Consider the following 18,436-nt stretch of genomic DNA (forward strand, 5'->3'; position numbering starts at 1 on the left):
TCCTTCCACTTTGCACAAAGTTGTTATTTCTGTCTTTGTTGTTCAAACTCCCCAAGGCTAGGATGTACGATCCTTGAGAATAGAGATGGGTCTGCCTTACTCATTGCCACATGCCTAGCATCTCCTACTGGAACGTGTTTGTGCTTGGGGTAAATGTTTGTAGAGTGAATGAATGAATGAGTGAGTAGGTGACTGAGTGAATGATTAAAGGGATGGATAAGAGAAACTTGGGCCCGAGAATCCCGTCTCCAGTGAGTGGAGGAGGATCAGCGGCAATGAGATGATGATGTCACAAGCCTGTGTGACTAGGGACACCATGTACATCACAGACGCTCGGGAGAGAGGGCTCCTGTGCGGGCAGGTGATCACAGAAGCTGCCTCTCACTCAGTGGCACTGGGCCTCCGGGTTGGGTCTGGCGGATGAGCAGAAGGGAAGGCATTCCAGAGGGAGGGAGTGAATGAAGGCTCGGAGAACAGGAAGTGCAAAGTGCCTGGAGGGAATGCAGGGAGCACATTTCTTCCCCCTGGGCAGAGCCTCTCCTTTGGGGAGAGCTGGCAGGGGCTGTGACTGGTGCGAGGACTTCAACAGAACCGAGCAGAGAGACAGGTCTACAGTGGACACAGCCCTCCTTAGGGCCTGAGCGGGCTCTCCGTTCAGTCCTGCGCCCTCCCCAGGTACAGTTTGAAGGCTGGGAGCCAAGGGGAGGGCGTGGGTGAGCTGGGGTAGCAGGGAGGGGGGAAGGGAAGGCTGCAGGCCACCACTAAACGCTAGCCTACAGGGGGCTCCGGCTGAGGCCGGAGCAGCGGGCTTGGATGCCCGGAGCAGCCTGCTCAGAGTGAATCTAGCAGCCGGATCCAGGATGGATTAGAGGAGGCGGCCACAGACGGGGCGGTGATTGCAAAGGTCCAAGGGGAGGATTACGGGGCCTGATTGCGCGGAGGCGGTGGGAATAAGAAAGGAGCAGAGAGATGTGAAAAGAGATTGGAAAGGGAAAAAAACCTGCTCAACTGATTGCACGTCTTCCAGGGAGGACCGAGACAAAGATGGCTTGAAAGGATTCTCACTCGGGCAACCGGCACTCCGAGAGAAGGCAGCACAGCCTGAAGGAGAAATGTCTGGCGAAATCTGCTCTCGTTAATTTAAACTTGTCACAACCACGACCTCCACGGTGGCTTTGGAACAGAGAATACTGCAGGGGAAGCTGCATACTCATCAGTGCACACCCATGCACACACAAAATGCTTGTGCAATGTACATGTGATACACACGATGTCTGCACACACATGCACACACACATGATGTTTGTACACAGGTGCCCACACACATACACAATGTTTACACACACATGGATGCATACATTTGTATGTACACACATACACACGTTTGCACACACAGTGTGCACACACACATCTGCTCTGGGCTCCAGGAAGAGCAGTGCATATTGGCATGTGGAAGCTAATGTCCTACTTCAATAAACACTGGGTCTGCTCCTAAAACGCTCCTGATGAAGAAATCCAAACTGTTCAGTGATTCTTGGGAAACGGCGCTTCCTTTCATTTGCTGACCGCAGCTTCATTGAAGGCCTTCGTCGGAGCCCCTTTCCTCCCAGTCTAGGGACACCCTTAGCCTCCTGCTAAAGGGGACAGATGGCTTCTGTGCACAGGGGCAGGGATCCAGGGCCCTGTTCCCCGCCTCGGCCTGGGTCTCTGTGATGGAGCTTTTACAATGAGATAAAGCTGCATTCCTCAGAAAGGCTTTTTAAATATTGACTCACCCCTCAGGGGAAAGAAAATGAAGCTGTGGTACTTTTAGCTCAATCAGAAAAACGGCTCCGACTGCACGTCTGCTGCAGAGCCCTTCAGAGCAAAGCAGAAATCACAGCCGAGTCGGGCCCTGCGCAGTGAGAGGGTCCTCGGAGGGAAGTGCACCCTCGAGGTGGGAAACACCCATTACCGGTCTATCTGCAAGCCCCCGCACACCGAGCCTCACATACAGCCTCGTGGGTCCCAGCACCGGGCTTCTGACAAGCCTTGCGTCCAACTGCTATGCCCTGAGTGGGGGCAACAGCGTCATTTTCAGACTGTGTCATTCTTTCATGCCCAGTGTTGCCTCCTCTCGTGAACTTGGCCGGCCTCCCTTTGGAAGGTAAAGTGCAGAGGCAAAGAGCAAACCCTCCCCATCAGACGGGGAGCTCCCCAAAGGCTGCAATGGGGCCCCCCTGACACAGAGTAGCTCTCCCGTGTCTGTGGCCTTGCCTGCTGCCGCCCAGGTAAACACCAGCAAAGTGGCAGAATTAAACACTGGCCAGGGCATGGCTGAAAAGCAGGAGGGGCAAGGGCTCTCGGGGACCGTGGATAAGGGAGCCTGCACTGTCCACAGGCCAGAATCCTCACCAGAGAGGAGTCAAAACTGGGCAAGGGGTGCCAGGGCCGCCCTGCCCTGTCCCTGCCGAGACGGTGAAAACCCAGAGTGGGGACTTTCCGGATACGACCTCTGACATCCAGCCTCTCCGGGCCTCCGTCCCCTGCTCTGTGAAACAGCGGGAAATGGTGCTTCTGCAGAGAGGAACTGTGAGACTGAGAGAGACAATTCAATGGCACGTCTGCCATAGAGCTGGGCACGCCAGGGGCACTCGACAAGCATCCCTGACGATGTTCACTACCGTGGCGTAGCAGAAAGAAAAGAATTAGTGAAGGAATTCATACATTTAAACTAAGAACGGCTGGGAAGACATATCGTTTCCTCAAGCTTACCTCCCAGAGCCCCTCCCCCCGGTCTCAGTGCCTCCGGCCTGGGCAGCGTGGCCCTTGTCAGCTAACCTGCCGGCTCTGAAATTTAAATCTGTCTTAAAGGCCAAAGCACATGCACCTTGCTTCCAGAAAGCACACAAAGTAGTAATTTGGTAAATGCACCAAATACAACCGCATTCTGTGATAAAGCATCACAGAGAGAGCTTATTCACTAATTAAGGAAAGAGTAGTCCTTCTTGGGCAAATGAGTTGTCACATGCATCACTGTGCAGGTGTGACCAGTGTCATGCCAGCCACACGTAGAAACTAAGCCGGTGGCTCTAAGAGGTTCCCTCTTCTGTGTTTAATTAAGCGTGGGTGTGGGTGATGAGCGGGGTTTCCGATGGCCTGGGGCGAGTTTCTGGGTTCGTCCAACTTCTGATCCTGACTCCGACCAGCTGAGTGACTGTGGGCATTCGCTGGAAGTCCCTGACCTTCAGTTTTCACACCGGCACCATGGGGACTCCAGCATCTGACAAGCTCCGCCCTCTGCTCTCCTCCCATTGCCAGCCCACCCCTCGCGATACCTGTAACTGTTTCTAGCCTCAGTGCTCTACCACGTATGCTGTTTCACCTGGGGTGCCCCGCCCACCACTACATCTGCATGACTTCTATCTCACCTCCTCTGAGAAGCCTTCCCTCATTACCCTCAAGCCGGGTGGGGTCCCCACTCTGCTCCCCTTACACCTGCTCTATGCCTCTCCCACTGCGGTCGGTGGAATTCTGGAGTGGCTCACAAGCTTCCCATTCCCGGGGTGCACACCCACATCATTGTCTCTGCCCTTGAGTGTATTTTTGATCTGCAGTTGGGAACCCGCAACTATGGAAGGCTGCCTGTGTGCTTAGTTCTACAGCATCTTGTACAAGGGACTGGAGCACCCAAGGGGTGTCCTGGAGCAAACCCCCCGTGGATAGGGGGGGGCATCAGTATTATGGCTCCTTTACGTGGGGAGGAAGGAGGCAGCGGGTATAGCGGCTGTGTGCTGAACGGAGAAAGGGCAGGACTAGAGAACAGGTGGCCCAGGTTCAAGGCTCAGCTACATCAATCACCTCATGGGTGGACAAGCCACAAACTCTCGGTGAGTCTCAGTTTTCTCATCTCCCAAATGGGCGTGGTGCTCCTGCCAGCCTACCTGGCGGCCCTGAAGGCAGAAGATCTCTGCCCGTTGCAAATGAGCCTGTGTTAGCTACAGGGAAGAGGGGGCGTGGAAAGAGCAGCAGGGGTGGGGAGGGTGTGTCCGTGGGAAAAGCAAAGGAGATGCCCAAGGGCAGAGGCTGGAGGGGGGGTTTACGGAAGAGCCCCCAGGTCACGGCAGGAGGACCTGTGGGCGTAGGTCAGCCCGCTGGGCAGTGGGGAGGCTCCGCTCTAAGATATGAGGCTTAGGGACAGGACTGCTCTGGGTACACTGTGGTACATCTTTAACAGATGTTTTAGGGATTAACAATCAAAAAGGATCAAGACAAATGGGCCACTGCGGGGCCAACCAAGCCAAACAAGCCTGGCTGCGGAATCCCCTGTTCTCCTCAAAACTTCCTTTAAACTCAGACTCTCAGTTTGAGGAGCAGGTGGGTGCTCGTCCTGCGCTTTGTTGTTGTGGCAAAAAGGGGCCGAGAGGAAACGCACCTGAGGCTCACCTGAGGCTGGTCTCCCCTCCGAGCATCGCTGAGTAGTAAAGCTGTGGGGGAGGGGGGGCACACTGTGAGAATCACCCCCTCTCACCCATTCCCACAGATGTGGAAACCGAAGGCCAGATTAGCCCGGGCACCATGTTATTGCCTGTCCTGGATGCCATCTACTAATTGCTCCATCAACGGCCTTTCACACAAATGGGAGAACGGAGAGGACGCACGCAGTGGAGAGCCTGGACTGCAGCAGGTCCCAGCCCCTGGCAGTCCATGCCTTCCCCACGTGGGGTTCTGTGGCATCATGCTCTTTCAGAGGCTCCAGAAAAGCTCCCATTAAGCCACTGCTCTGTGCCAGACACCTGGGGGCCAGGTCCGTGTGGGACAACAATCCCTGCACAGAAGCAGCTCCACGTCCTGGCCAAAAGCTACGCTTTGCAGTCAGACGGCATGGCTCTGACCCCCAGCTCCCCTAGCTGGGCGTCCTGTACCTGGTAGCTTCTGAGCCTCGGTTCCTGCATCTATGGAATGGGGATGACATCAGAACCCACATCAGAGGACTTCGGTCAGGAATAAATGATGAGACGCATACAAAGTGCTAACACAGGGCTGCCCAGGTCCAGACGTTAGGGCTGCTATTGCTATTCCTCTAGGAGCCTCTAGGGGGCAGGGCACAGCATTCCCAATCAAGGTGTTTAGAACAAACTTCTGCATCGTGTGGAAACTCTTCTGCATCCATTGGGCGACTCGGTGGTATTGGTACCCAAGAGTGAGAAAACCAAGACACATACATATCCGCTCTTCCTCACAGGAATAGCACAGAGCAGGCACAGCACCCACGTGTGGGACTGGCAGCTACTCTTTCCTCAAGGACCTCCTGGACTTTCATGAGAAGTTACCTGAGACAAGGGAAGGAGACGGCACGGGGGGGCACAGAGGTGTCTGAAGTCAGTGCAAACACCCCCCCCTCCCCAGTGGCCCTACGCCTTAATTAAGCCACACACATAACGGGAGGTTCCAGAGGGCAAACCAGGTGGCCACACTAACATGCTGGCTATCTAGGAACTTTGTTCCTTTCCTTGAATCTTTTAAAAAGTAGCTTCTCCAACACCACCAGTGCGAATTTCTGTCCAGCGCCAACTACCCCACTGACTGAGAATAAACATCCATTAACACTGCACCTGCTCTGAAGACAGCATTCCCCAGACGCCTCTTGAGAAGGGATTTGTCCATCAAGTGTCCAGCCCTCCTACCTGGGGGCTGGACTAGGTGGCAGGAACCAAAGGGGACTGGTGTGAGGGCGACCCGATGGCCCAGCTCTGAACTCAAACCAGGGGCCTCCTCATGTCACTCCCTGGGGGCAAGACGAGGTCACATGGATCACCTTGACGAGGTCACCTTGGCGCCGTCGACCTTTGGAGCTGATCTGTCCCTGTCATGGTAGGATGCTGGGTGGCATCCCTGGTCTCCACCCACCAGACGCCTTCAGCACCCTGCCCCTCAGGTATGACAACCAAAACTGTCCTCAGACATTGCCAAGTGCCTCCCGGGAGACAAAATACCCCTGGTTGAGAGCCACTGAGTTAATACAAAATAATCACAGTGCCAGCTCTGTAACTGACAGCGATGAGCATTGAAAAAATGAGACTGCAGAGATAATCAGGTGCACGTGTCTATTCGGGAAGACTGCGGAAAGCCCCATTCTTCACCCCTACGCTTGGCCACGTGACTTGCTTGGGCGAATGGAACGCCAGCACACACGGAGGCTTGAAAACAGAGGCTTGAAAACACTGGCGCAGGGGTGCGTCCCCTCTTGTACCCCCGTGATTGCCGTGAGAACAAGCCCAGCCTGGCCCAGGGAAGGACGAGAGACACATGGAGCAGAGCCTAGTCACTCCCGTCACCCCAGCAGACAGCCAGATGACCCACAGGAATGGCGCGTGCTCGGTCAGGATCAGCGTGGTCCGGCTGACCAGCCCAGATGGGTGAGCGGTGCGCACTCATTGTTACTTATATTTTGTGGTTGTTTGTTATACACCATGAGTGCACAGAATAACTGATATACATGAGCATGCATGGGGATGGTGGCCCCTGTGTCACATGTAGACATCCTAAGTCCTAGCACCGCCAGGGCAGGGGGCCCCTTCACTGTGGTGATGAGGGAGCCTGGGGGAGGGACGGGAGGCATTCATTCCGCAGCAGCTGCAGGTTGGTTTTCGGCGATGGACTGCACTAGGGAGTTGTTCCCGCCTCGTGCCTGGGCTGTCTCTGCCCAGCTTCCTCGAGGCCCAGCTTCGGTTCTCTGGGTAGTCACGGATGATTGAACACGGTCAGGTGCAGGCGCCAGGGAGGGCCCGGAGTGGTCTTTCATAAATTAAAGTGCAGCGTCCAATGCGTGGTGCCTGGGCAGGTCCCGGGGTCCCTCAGAGCTCGCATGACTGTGACGGGCCCCGTTTCCCGGGGCCTGGCTGTCCCTCTCTCGGTGAGAGCCCCGCTCCAACCTGCTCAACTGAAAGCAGTGAGCGCTTCTACGATGACCACGATGCGCACGATTTAAGCTTTGCTGGCATCCATCTGAACCAACACAGTGTCCTTGTGGCCCGCACATTAGGCCAAAAACAGACACAAGGATTGTTGACAACCACCGATCGGCCCTGTGACAGCTTCTCCCTGAGCACCACGCTGGGCTCACCCGGTGAGTCACCAAAGCCTTGTGGATCCTCGCCTCTGAAATGGCATCAGAACACTCTGTCCTTCCCGGTGCCGGTGCCTGGGGCCAGGCCACTGACATGTCCGACGAGCACCTGGGTGACTCTCAGAGCCTCCTGCAGGTGTCCCCACTCCAATCTCGTCCCTGTACTTCGGCCATGCAAACTGGGTGTCTTTCCCGGGCTCTGGCCCTTCGGTGGTCTCTATTACGTTTTTTGTTGAAGCTCAAACCCAGAGCCTGGCCCCTGTGCCCTTTCTCACCCCCTCCTGTTTCTCCTTCCCCTCATTCCCGGCGCATCAGCCTTCTTTTCATTTTGAATTCCCTGCCTCGTACTCGTTCTGGACGCAGAACGCTGCTGCCCATGCCCCACGCCTCCCCCGTGTTCACTATCTACTGCTGTGTAACGAGCCCTTCCAAACTGAGCAGCGTAAAGCAACTTTGATGATGTCATAGTTTCCACGTGTTAGGAACTGCGCACAGGTTGCTTCCTCCAAGCGAGCAGGTGAGGAGGCGCCAGCAAGGCAGCAGCGCAGTCCTTGGAACCTAATCCTGGGAGTGACATCCTTCACCTTCGCCGTGGTCTACGGGCTGGGAGCAGGTCACAGGTGCTGGCCTTGCTCAGGGGAAGGGGACTGCACGGGAGTGTGAGCCCCAGGAGGTGGGGGTGGTGGGGAACCATTTTAGAAGCTGCCCGTGACATCTCCCTCCCCCCCTCACAGAAATCGACTCTGACTCCCAAGCCAAAAAAGCATGGTCTTCCATTACGCCTTAACCTCCTCAATAATTACTTATTAAAGGTCAGGCGTGCACCAGGCACCGTTCTCGGTCGGTCCTGCGCCTACAGTGGACCAAAGCCCTGCCCTCATGGAGCTTCCTTCCGCCTGGGCAACACAGGCAGTGGACAAAGAAACATGAAAATGCCGCCTGGTGGCAACTGCTGTGGGGGTGAAAGAGGGCTGGGGCAACCCTGAACTGGGCTCTCCTTCAGAGCTCTGGAGTGAGAAGCAGTCCATCCAAGATGGCACCAGGGGGAGGGCGATCCTGGCCAGTGGAAGGCCCCTGCAAAGGCCCTGAGGTGGAGTCAGCTTGGGTTCTGCAGGAAATAGCCAGCAGGAGGCAGAGTGGTAAGCTCCAGCACAGTGGGCCGGGAGGGTGGGAGGAGAGGAGGAGGGGGTGACCTTAGCCGTGGGGGCCACGGTAGGACTCTCACCTCTTCTCTGAGTGATGTGGGAGCCGCTGGGGGTTTGGGGCAGAGCAGTGACGTGGTCTGATTTGTCGTTTCAGAGACACCTCTGGCTGGCCAGGGCGGAAGCAGGGAGAGCAGCTGCAGAACCCAGGAGAGACACGATGCCGGCTGGGACCAGAACGGCAACAATGGGGTGGGTGAAGAGGGTAACTTCTGCACGTTCTGAATGAGCCTTCTCTTTGGTGGCACTTATTACAGCTGCAAATAAGTAGATGACCGCAACATGCCATTATTCACTGTCTGTTTCCCCCTCGAATGTTAATTCCACGAGGGCAGAGGCTGTGTCTGGCACAGTCTCTGTCTTTGGAGCCTGGGACGTGGCATGAATTGATGTAGGGCGACTACTGCAGTGCGCAGTGCGTGATCTCTCACACAGTAGGTCTGCACGAGCCACATGGACAGCATGCAAAGCGATGCACAGTCCAGCAGCTTCCCTTGGGTTGTACCCTCATTCCAACTCTTGGCCCCTGAGTAAGTGTCTTAACTTCTCCAAGTACTGTTTTCCTCACCTGTAAACTATGGAGCAGAAAGCAACGCTCAGTTCAGAAATGTCAACAAGAAAACTGCACGTGACAGTGACTCGCACCTGGCAGACCCTGACACACCTGAGTGCACACTAATGCACTAAGGCTCTGCTGAACTGTGGTCTGGTTTGCCTCTTCCCCTGCTTTGTGGGGAAGGACCGGGACAGCGTGGGTTTACGCTCACCCTCAGCCCCGCCCACGGAGCATGATCCCGGTCTCTCAGATGCTGGCTGGTATGTGGGTGGTCACCTTCCTGCAGGAAAGGCGGGCCCCCAGTTCTTGTCTCTGAGGAGCCAACCGGAACGGGCTTTTCTTGGTGACTATTGAGTGTAGCTCTGCTTCCCTTGGGAGTGCTGGGTCCTTTCCTGCGAGCACTTAAGCCCCTTTGGGAGATTCTCCCAGGCACCGGCTGGCCAAGAACCACCCTTCGGAACTGCCTCCTTGGACTTTTTCATCTATGTTTTTCAGAGTCCTGAGTCATGCATTCGATGCCTATGGTGGCCTACGAGGCTGGATTCATTGTGATTCATTTATGAGCCCCCCTCATAAATGCCTTTAGACATGGAAGACATGGAACTGGGAAGACAAAGATTTTGCACTTAATGAATTTGGTTGTTCATTCCGAAACTCAAGACAAGACCGAGGGCTCTGGAGTGAGACTCATGTGGCCTCGAAGCTCCGTGAGCCCTTGGGTGGGTCACACGGCCTCTATGCACGATCGTTCCTACGTCCCGTAAGGATGGTGATGGGTCCTCACCTGCTCAGGTGATGCGACAATTCCATGAGAAGAGGCAGGCAGGTCCCCTGCCACACTGTCTGGCACATGCTAGGCACTCAGAAAGAAAAGGCACCTGCCCGCATCATCTTCATCATCGCCATCACCATCACCACCCTCATCACCTGCCAGGTCCTACGTTATTCCTGTAAGCCAAGCCAGAGACTCCACAAACAGGGGGACAAAACATCATGCTGGCAATGGAGGCGACACTCACGGGCTTCCTGGTTTCAGTGCTCAGAAGGATCTCTACACTCAAGGGCTGGGCGAGGGCAAGCAACATGATAAAACAACAACAACAACAACATGGAATCAGCAGAAAAAGAAAATCAAGCGACCATCAGCATACAGACAGCACCGCAGGGCAGAAACAAAACAGCTCCTTCAAGCGGTCATTCGGGCCGCCACCAGCCAAATGCTCCTGGGGCCAAAGGAGACACCACAGGCTGAGAACCAGCAGCTACCGCCTGGCAGGTGACTCCCGCGAGTCTGCAGCTGCAGCCTCCTGTGCTCCCGTGCGGGCCAGGGCTGCAGGCCCCTTCGTGTAGGGACACCCCCACTCCATGACTCGGGTCCTGCGAAAGCCCTGCGTGTGGCTCTGAGAAGAGACGATGTGAAAACCCCACGATGCCAACCTTCCACCGTTCTGGACCAGACACTGGCTCTTCGAAGAAGAAAAGCCACGTCTCGTGGCTTATTTAGGAAGGCATCTCAAGAGCCTCTCGTGGTAATGAAGGGGAGAAAGGTTTCTGCGCTTCAAAGAGATGAGCGGGACCCAGGAAGCTTGGTGAGGACCCTACTCTGAGGCCGTGAAATGGAGGCGGCGAAGCAAGATGTCACTTGCTCCTGCTAATGAGCTCCGAGTTCTCCGCCCTGGAACTTCAGAGTCAAAATCTGAAGTCTAGCTGCACCACGGGCATCGTGGGGCCTGGGCACTCGGGGTGACCACTGGGTCCACTCATCTACAGAAAGGCACAGCCAGGTCTTCGGGGCCGAAAACGCTTCCAATACAGTGAACCAAGGCTTCAGAATGCACTGCTGATGTGCCCACCTCTGGGAGGGAGAACACCCCAGAGCCTGAGCCGGAGGAGAAAAAAAGCGCACGTCCCAGTGGTCAGACCTGGAAAAGCGCTCAAACTCTAACTCGAGGGCCTGGAGTTTGGAAGGGAGCACTTAGCATCCTGATTTAATTGCAGTCACTGCCGGCAGGGTGACTTGAAGGCTGCAGCTCCAGCAAAGAAGGGGCGGTGCCTTCTCTTCCCTGCACCCGAGTGCCCAGCGCAGAGCGTGGCGTGTTGGACGGACTGCGCTTCATTAAAGAGGAATGCTGAGAAACACAAACCAGAGACATAAAACCTTTATGGACTTCAAACGACTACTCAAGCTCGCTGATGGCTTTGGTGTAAATGAATCAGAAACACATGGTCTGGGTTTCCTGAGAACTGACAGGACAAACAAATAAAAGAGAACAGGGCTTTGGAACCAAACCTTCGTTTGAAAAGCACCCAGAACGGCAGCTGACGCCAGGACGCTGAAGAGCGCTACAGGGGGAACTGGGAGTGAGGTTTGGAAAGCAAAGGAAATCACAGCTTCAAAGGAAGACCCCTACCACCACCGGCAAATTGGTGTGGAGAATTCTGGAAGACAGACTTGCCGAGACCAGGCCGCCGACAGCCTGGCTCCGTTCTCAGGGTAGGTAGTGGCTCTAGCAGGCGTGTCGATGCCTCCGTGGTTATCTCGACATTGACTCTCTGGCCTCTCACCAGGGGCCGTGGTGGGGGAAATGTCACTACCTGTACCCTTTTATGAGCTCGTCACCCCCAGGTGCAACCCCCCTCTTTGCAAAGTCCCGTAAGGCCAGGCCCTTCCATCCCACCGGGGGAGCTGGGTCCTGCGTTCCCCACCCACCCCAGCCCACCTAAGAGGCCCAGAGTGCGGGCTTCATTTGCATGGATGGCTCCCTCTGTGGACGGCTCAGCCCCGGTTTGGACACCCTCTTTCCGATTTGGAGGTTTTTGGGGGCGGTGAGAGACCAGTGGGTGACTGAGTACCAATCCGCACAAGAGAAACAGCCCAAAGGGCATCCCGTCAGCAATCAGGCGACAGGCGTCAGATAGCGCAGCCCCATTACGACAGTGTGGTGGATGGGGGCTGCGGGGGAACTGGGACGGTTACGAGCTGGACTGTGCCCCCCACCCCCACGCACACCTCTGGGACCTCAGAGCAGAACTGTGTTTGGAGATCAAGTTCTTTAAAAAGAAACCAGATTGGTGATTTTCAACCTTTTTCATCTCATGGGACACACACACACTAATTACTAACATTCCACGGCACATCAAAAATATGGTTTTTGCCGATCTGACAAAAGATAGGTATAATTTTTTTTAGGATTTTATTTATTTATCTTTAGAGGGGAAGGGAAGGAGAGAAGGAGAGAAATATCAATGTATGGTTGCCTCTCGTGAGTCCCCTGCTGGGAACTGGCCTGCAACCCAGGCATGTGTCCTAACTGGGAATCGAACTGCGATCGTGTGGTTCCCAGGCCCGCGCTCAATCCACTGAGCTACACCAGCCAGGGCTAAAATAGGTATAATTTTGATTCGCTCACACTGAACTGCTATTACTGGGTTGGCTGTTGTCATTTTTTTTCAATTTGACAATCTAAAGGAAAGGAGGTCAGTGCCCCTGACTAAACAGTCAGGTGTTGCCTGTTTTAAAAATTCTTGCGGTGCACCAGTTGAAAATCGCTGAATTAAACCAAAATCAGGCCACTAGGCTGGGGCCCTGACCCAACGTGACTGGTGGCGGCAAGGGGACGAGAAGGCAAGCAGGTGCACACGGAAGACGCCCAGGTGAAGGGGAAGCAGGGCAGGGCCTCCACGAGCCGCCCCCAGTACCTCCCCAACCCCAGCCCTGACATACACAGTGGGGGCTTTGGATGGGGTCTCACGGGGGGCTGATGCAGCTCCTGTGATGGTGTGCAAATTGTCGTGGGTTTGCATGTCGTTTGGGGTGGGGGAGGGCGGGTCACGTGTACCTTTTGGGAGCTTGCTCTTAACCTTTTGGGAGTCGTAAACCCATAAAACCTCTTAAGAATGTGACGAGAGCTGCCTTCGTGGAGAACTCAACACACACACACACACACACACACACACACATTCTTCTGTAGACAATTTCAGAGCACCCAGGAAGTCCATTAACCCCCACCCCGAAGGTTTCCAAGCTCAGACCTCCTAAAAGTGGGTGTGCTTCCCCAGCCTCCTCAGCTGCCCAGGTCTCGGAGCCTTTTAAAAACATACCACCTTTAGGACCCAGTTGGAAATGCCAAGTAAACAAAGAACACAGCCTGTCACCCTCTCAGAGGGCCTCCTCGCCCTCAGCCTCCTACAGGCAGGGCTGGTGATGGATAACTGGACAGCAGCTCCATCTGTTCCTTCGGGAAAATCGACCAGAGGCAAGGATGCGCTTCAGCCCGCAGAAGAGCAGGGGGAGGGGCCCGTGGTCCAGCGAGGGTGGGGGACATGCAGGCAAGGCCCCCTGACAACCACCGGGAGACAGCCATGCGCACCACACACCCGTGTGAGGTGGAGGGGAAGCCTGGAGGGAAATGGAAACATGAGACGGGGTGAGGGGATCACCTTCTTCCTGTGACCTCTCTCATCCTCGGGTGGAATCCTGATGGACAGTAGCTGGGGGAGACACTAATCTGCTTTTTAAAAATTATTCAAACGAGCCTGGCTGGCGTAATTCAGTGGATTGAGCGCAGGCTTGCGAACCAAAGGATTATAGTTCCATTCCCAGTCAGGGCACATGCCTGGGTTGCAGGCCAGTTCCCAGCAGGGGACGCATGAGAGGCAACCATACATTGATATTTCTCTCCTTCTCTCCTTCCCTTCCCCTCTAAAGATAAATAAATAAAATCTTTTAAAAATTATTCAAACGATACATGTTTTAAGTTATATATCCATGCCCAGAGGCCATGGGGGCATATGTTTTGAAAAGTCCAATAAATAAACAAGCAGCCTTAATTGAAATCTTCTCCGGCTTCTTCATTGGAGCAAGATGTCCCTTTGAAGTCCCCTCATGTCACCGGGCCCCTCTGTGTGAAGGTTTCTGGGGAAAAGCAGGGATGGAAGACAAAAGCTGTTGAGCAGACCTGCCCCGTGTGGATCCAGCCCACCTGACCCACTTTGCAGAGTGGCTGGCCCCTCGCTAGGACCCAGTTACGGCCATCACGCCCTGGTCGCCGGCCCCTTCCTGGCTCTGTGGCCAGGACTGTTCAGGCAGTGAATCAGCAGGGGCCAGAAGCGGCCTTGGCCAGAATATTTCTGGGTTCTCACGCTGTTGCTTTTTAAGATACAGGTCAGACACACGCTCAGCTTCCGTCCTGGTGACCTTTGCAAGCTCGGAGGGTGGGTGGGTGGACACATCTGATACAACGACGTTGTTTTTCCGTGGAAACACCCGATCTGTCAGATCCCAGGGCAGGGATAGGAAACAGACTGGGGCCATGAGCCCACTGGCAATGACATTGCTAGCCGCACCACCCTGGTCCACTGCCACCTCACCCTGGGACATGGTCACTTAGGGCTCTGACTTTCCTCATCCTGATTCCACCCTATGGCCCTCAAGGCCCCGGGGGACCTGGCCTCTTTCCAGCACGACCCCCGCAGCCCTTGCTGCCCATCCTCCCGTCTTGGCACGGCTTGCTCCAGTGAGTGCTGGGCAAGCACCTCCAGCTCACAAGGGCTGGCCGTGGACACCCCTTCCCGGGACCGCAGGGCGGTAGCTTGAAATTGGCCCTGGTGGGAAGATTTACGCCATGGAAACTGGCACACTGTACCCCTCAGGGCTTGTTTCATTTTCCTCTTAAGAGAGGGTTGTTCAATTGCGCCTTTCTATTAAGAGAGGGTTGTTTACCAACACGCCACTGGCTGGCTCTTTCTCGTCATTCCGTGTCTTGCTCCGAAGGCACTTCAGAGAAGGCTTTGCGCCTGCCCAGGGTAAACAAGCTGTCCCACCCGTTGTCCCTCTGTGCCACATGGCCTGTTTTTATTGTTGCCGTTGTTTTCACAATCTGGAACTCTTACTTCTTTGCTGCTAATTTTTGGGTGGCACATCCCTTCCCTACCGTAGGCTCGAGAGAGCAGCCCGCAGCCTGTCTGTATTTTCTGACATTTCCCCGGGCCCAGACCGGGGTCGGGCACCGCGCTCCACACGAATCTGTTGAAGTGGACACGGAGCGACAGGCAGCCCTTTCGAGCCTCTAGTTAACTGGGAAGGGCCAGGGAGCGGCCACGCCACTTCCTGGGGCAAGTGAGGCTTCAGAGCCTAGGGCCCAAGAGTGTGCCGGCTCCTCCCTGGTCTGACCTGCAATCTGAACTGTCCTTGCCTTTCAGTTCTTCGCCGAGGGCTTAGCTTGCCCAAGGTCAGCTCAACTGTCATCTCCTGCGGTCTGTCATGATCTCGTAATGCTGGACCTTCAGTCAGGGAGTTTCCTGGGGGTCTGCGGGGTCACTTCTGTCCTGCGGAGGGACATCCAGGGGTCATTTGCTGGGACTTTCTTTCTTGCCATGGTCAGGGGGTGGAAGTGTAGCTACAAATGGGACTTATCTTCTGTAGCTCTTGTCACCTCATCTGCCATGTCCTTGTCCCTGGTCAGTTCAAACGTGCGTGCCCATTTTATTACCTTGAGGAGGACGCATAGGGGAACAGAACTGGGGTTAGCCAGCCCCAGGGGTCTACACATTCTTCGCAATTTATTCTGCAAACTCTGCCGGCTTGCTCTTCTACCAGGGCCCAGGCTGCGTTCTGGGAACAGGGACACACAGTAGGCCGGTCCCACGGAGCTGGCAGAGGCAGACACACATACAGGAATCTGCCAGGGGACAGTCCATGTTGAGTGGCGTCTCTCATAGACATCCTCCTAAGTCCCTAAGGGGGAACACTTTGTGGAGAAGGGGACATTTGCCTGCGCCCTGTGAGAGGAGCTTGCCGGAGCCCCACACGGGTGGGACAGTGGCATTATGAGCCATGTGATAGCTTCCAGGCAGCAAGCCCCCAACCCAAAGAGCAGGTCAGTAGCAGCCTTGTGGCTCACGGCCAGATGGGGTGACAGAGGTGTTAGCAGACATCTGGGTGCACAGATGACATCAGGAGCAGATGCCCCGTGCCACGCCCACCCTGGCCACACCCCCCCAGCACTTTAAATGCCTCCTCACACCCACCTACATTGGCACACGCCCACCGCTCAGGCCGAGTGGGGCTCAAAGCTGAAAGTGAAGCGGAATGTTTTAAACTAAGGAAAAGCTTTACAATGTGTGGCAGAACATGGAACTCATTTTGTGGACTGACATCAGACCTGTCCCTCAGATATCGGGGAGCCACAGCCTTCGAATCCTGGAGAAGCCAAGACACAGGCGAACCTCAGGAACCTGGCCCAGGTGTGGCCAGTCTTGCCTCGCACTCCAGAGAAGGCAGATTAGGATTTTCTGGCCAGTCCAGCTCGGCGACCCCCATTTCTATTTCCGATGGCTTCTGCTCTGGGGGGGCAGCCTCTCTGCTGGGTCCTCTGGCGAGAACCACGGACAAATTGGGTTTGAGACGAGATGAAGGAGGAAAGGAAGGCAGGTGACAGATAGGCAGTGGCCTGGGAGAGAGGGCACCATCATGGGGAGGGTTGCTGGGACTCCAGGACCACGGTGTCAATCCAGAGCAACTGGACGCGTCGGAGTCTGGAGCGGGGCTTCCCTGTATCAGCGAGGGCTTCGTCTCTGGGCCCTTTCCACCACCACTCTTGTTGGTGGGCTGAGGTCTTTGCTGGGTCATTAACTGTGGGGGTGGGAGGACCGGAGAGGGGGTGTGGATGGTGAAGCCGCCACCTTAGGTAGGAGCTGCTGCCCATGACTGACACTTCCTAGGGCGACCAGAAAGCTGTGAGAATTTAAATCAGTGAAAAACTATGCTTCCTAAAGAAGGCCTTCAATGGGTGGTCTTTATGCTCTGAGAGAACAGAGATGATTACAAATAAAAAAGGGAAACGAGCTCTGTTTCCAGATGAGGCCAAGTTGTGTATGGTTACGAGAAGGAGGCAATCATTTCTGGGGAGGGTTGGCGGCCCCTGGGAATGACCACCTGGGACNCCCCCCCCCCCCCCCCCCCCCGCGCGGGGAGCGGCTGCCTGGACCCAGCTCCTGCCCATTCTTTCCTAGCCCTTCCTCTCCCTCCTGCGGGACATAGGGGGCGCTGCTTCTCCGGGTTGACCTCACAGTTCCTTCAACCGTGGTTCTCAGTGGAGGCCCCTGGGCCGGCAGGGACCGTCCCAGGTGGGAGCTTGTCAGAGATGAATATTCTCAGTCCCACCCGAGATCCGACTCAGAAATTCTGGGTTGGGTGCCAGCCACCTGGGTTTCATCAAGCCTTCCAGATGATTCTGAAGTACGCTCAAGCTGGAGAACCACCGGCCTGTGGTGTGGGTCCTCCTGCCATAAACAGCCAAACCAGCCCCAAGAGGGCTCAGTGGGCATGGATCACTGCTTCGTTCCCTAAATGAGGCACCTACCCGACATCCTGCTGCCCCTCCCCTTGCCATGATGGCTAAGATCCTCCTCAACCACTGGTTCCTTCCTTGCACGCCACTCTCTGCTTAATTCCTTAGGCTCAGCATGACTCACCCACTTACACGGCGCGGTTTCCCACCATGCACCAGGCTCGGGCTGACTGCTCTGCTCAGTCCTCTCCCGATGCCCCCCAGGCTGGGGACCCCACCAATTTCATGTACGCATCTCTCAGCACTCAGTAAGACAGCTCTTGGCTTCTGACTCTGTGTTTTCACGGGCATGGGGCTNCTTCGTTCCCTAAATGAGGCACCTACCCCACATCCTGCTGCCCCTCCCCTTGCCATGATGGCTAAGATCCTCCTCAACCACTGGTTCCTTCCTTGCACGCCACTCTCTGCTTAATTCCTTAGGCTTAGCATGACTCACCCACTTACACGGCGCGGTTTCCCACCATGCACCAGGCTCGGGCTGACTGCTCTGCTCAGTCCTCTCCCGATGCCCCCCAGGCTGGGGACCCCACCAATTTCATGTACGCATCTCTCAGCACTCAGTAAGACAGCTCTTGGCTTCTGACTCTGTGTTTTCACGGGCATGGGGCTTGGCACGCAGGGGGTGCTCGCTGATACTTTCAGAGTGAACAAAGGGCTCAGCCACTGATGCGGGAGGGAGGACCTGAAGGAACGGTCCTCAGACCCTTCTGAGGCCTCAGGCTCATGCGGCAAGAAGCTAGCTCAGCATGGGTGGCAATTTAAAAACACTGTTCCTGCAAAATTAATTGGCCAGCTAAAGGAAAACTGAATTATGTATAACTTGTTGTGTATTCACACTTCTCTTGCAAAGACTTTTTACTGTAGTCACCAAAGCAAGCAAGATTTATAAATAGGTTTTCAGCATCATACCTCTTGTATAAGTCAAGGGACGTGATCCTGGCTGGTGTGGCTCAGTGGATTGGGTGTCGCCGGCCTGGGAACCGCAGGGTCACTGGTTCGATTCCCAGTCAGGGCACATGCCTGGGTTGGGGACTGGGCCCCCAGTAGGGGGCACATGAGAGGCAACTACACACTGATGTTTCTCTTCCTCTCTTTCTCCCCCTTTTCTCTCTAAAACTAAATAAGTAAAATCTTTACCTAAAAGTCACAGCACATGCATGCTAGCTGTGCATGTGTGTGGTGGGGTGACAGCGGTGCACCCCAGAAAGTCTCAGCCTGT

The 18,436-nt window shown here is 55.3% G+C and overlaps 1 protein-coding gene and 1 long non-coding RNA gene across 2 annotated transcripts in view; one reads left to right on the forward strand and one right to left on the reverse strand.

Annotated features, from left to right (window-relative positions):
• KAZN (kazrin, periplakin interacting protein) overlaps window positions 1–18,436 on the reverse strand; it is a 390,124-nt gene that overhangs the window by 294,081 nt on the left and 77,607 nt on the right. The gene's annotated exons all lie outside the window — the stretch shown is intronic.
• LOC118986327 (uncharacterized) lies at window positions 6,259–10,689 on the forward strand. Its single transcript, XR_005066344.1, has 3 exons — window positions 6,259–6,398; window positions 8,112–8,247; window positions 8,408–10,689. It is a non-coding gene; the product is annotated as an uncharacterized LOC118986327 (long non-coding RNA).

The sequence above is a fragment of the Sturnira hondurensis genome, unplaced genomic scaffold (assembly GCF_014824575.4).
Source record: "Sturnira hondurensis isolate 20B ecotype Veracruz unplaced genomic scaffold, ASM1482457v3 Scaffold0004257, whole genome shotgun sequence".
Classification (NCBI taxonomy): Eukaryota; Metazoa; Chordata; class Mammalia; order Chiroptera; family Phyllostomidae; genus Sturnira; species Sturnira hondurensis.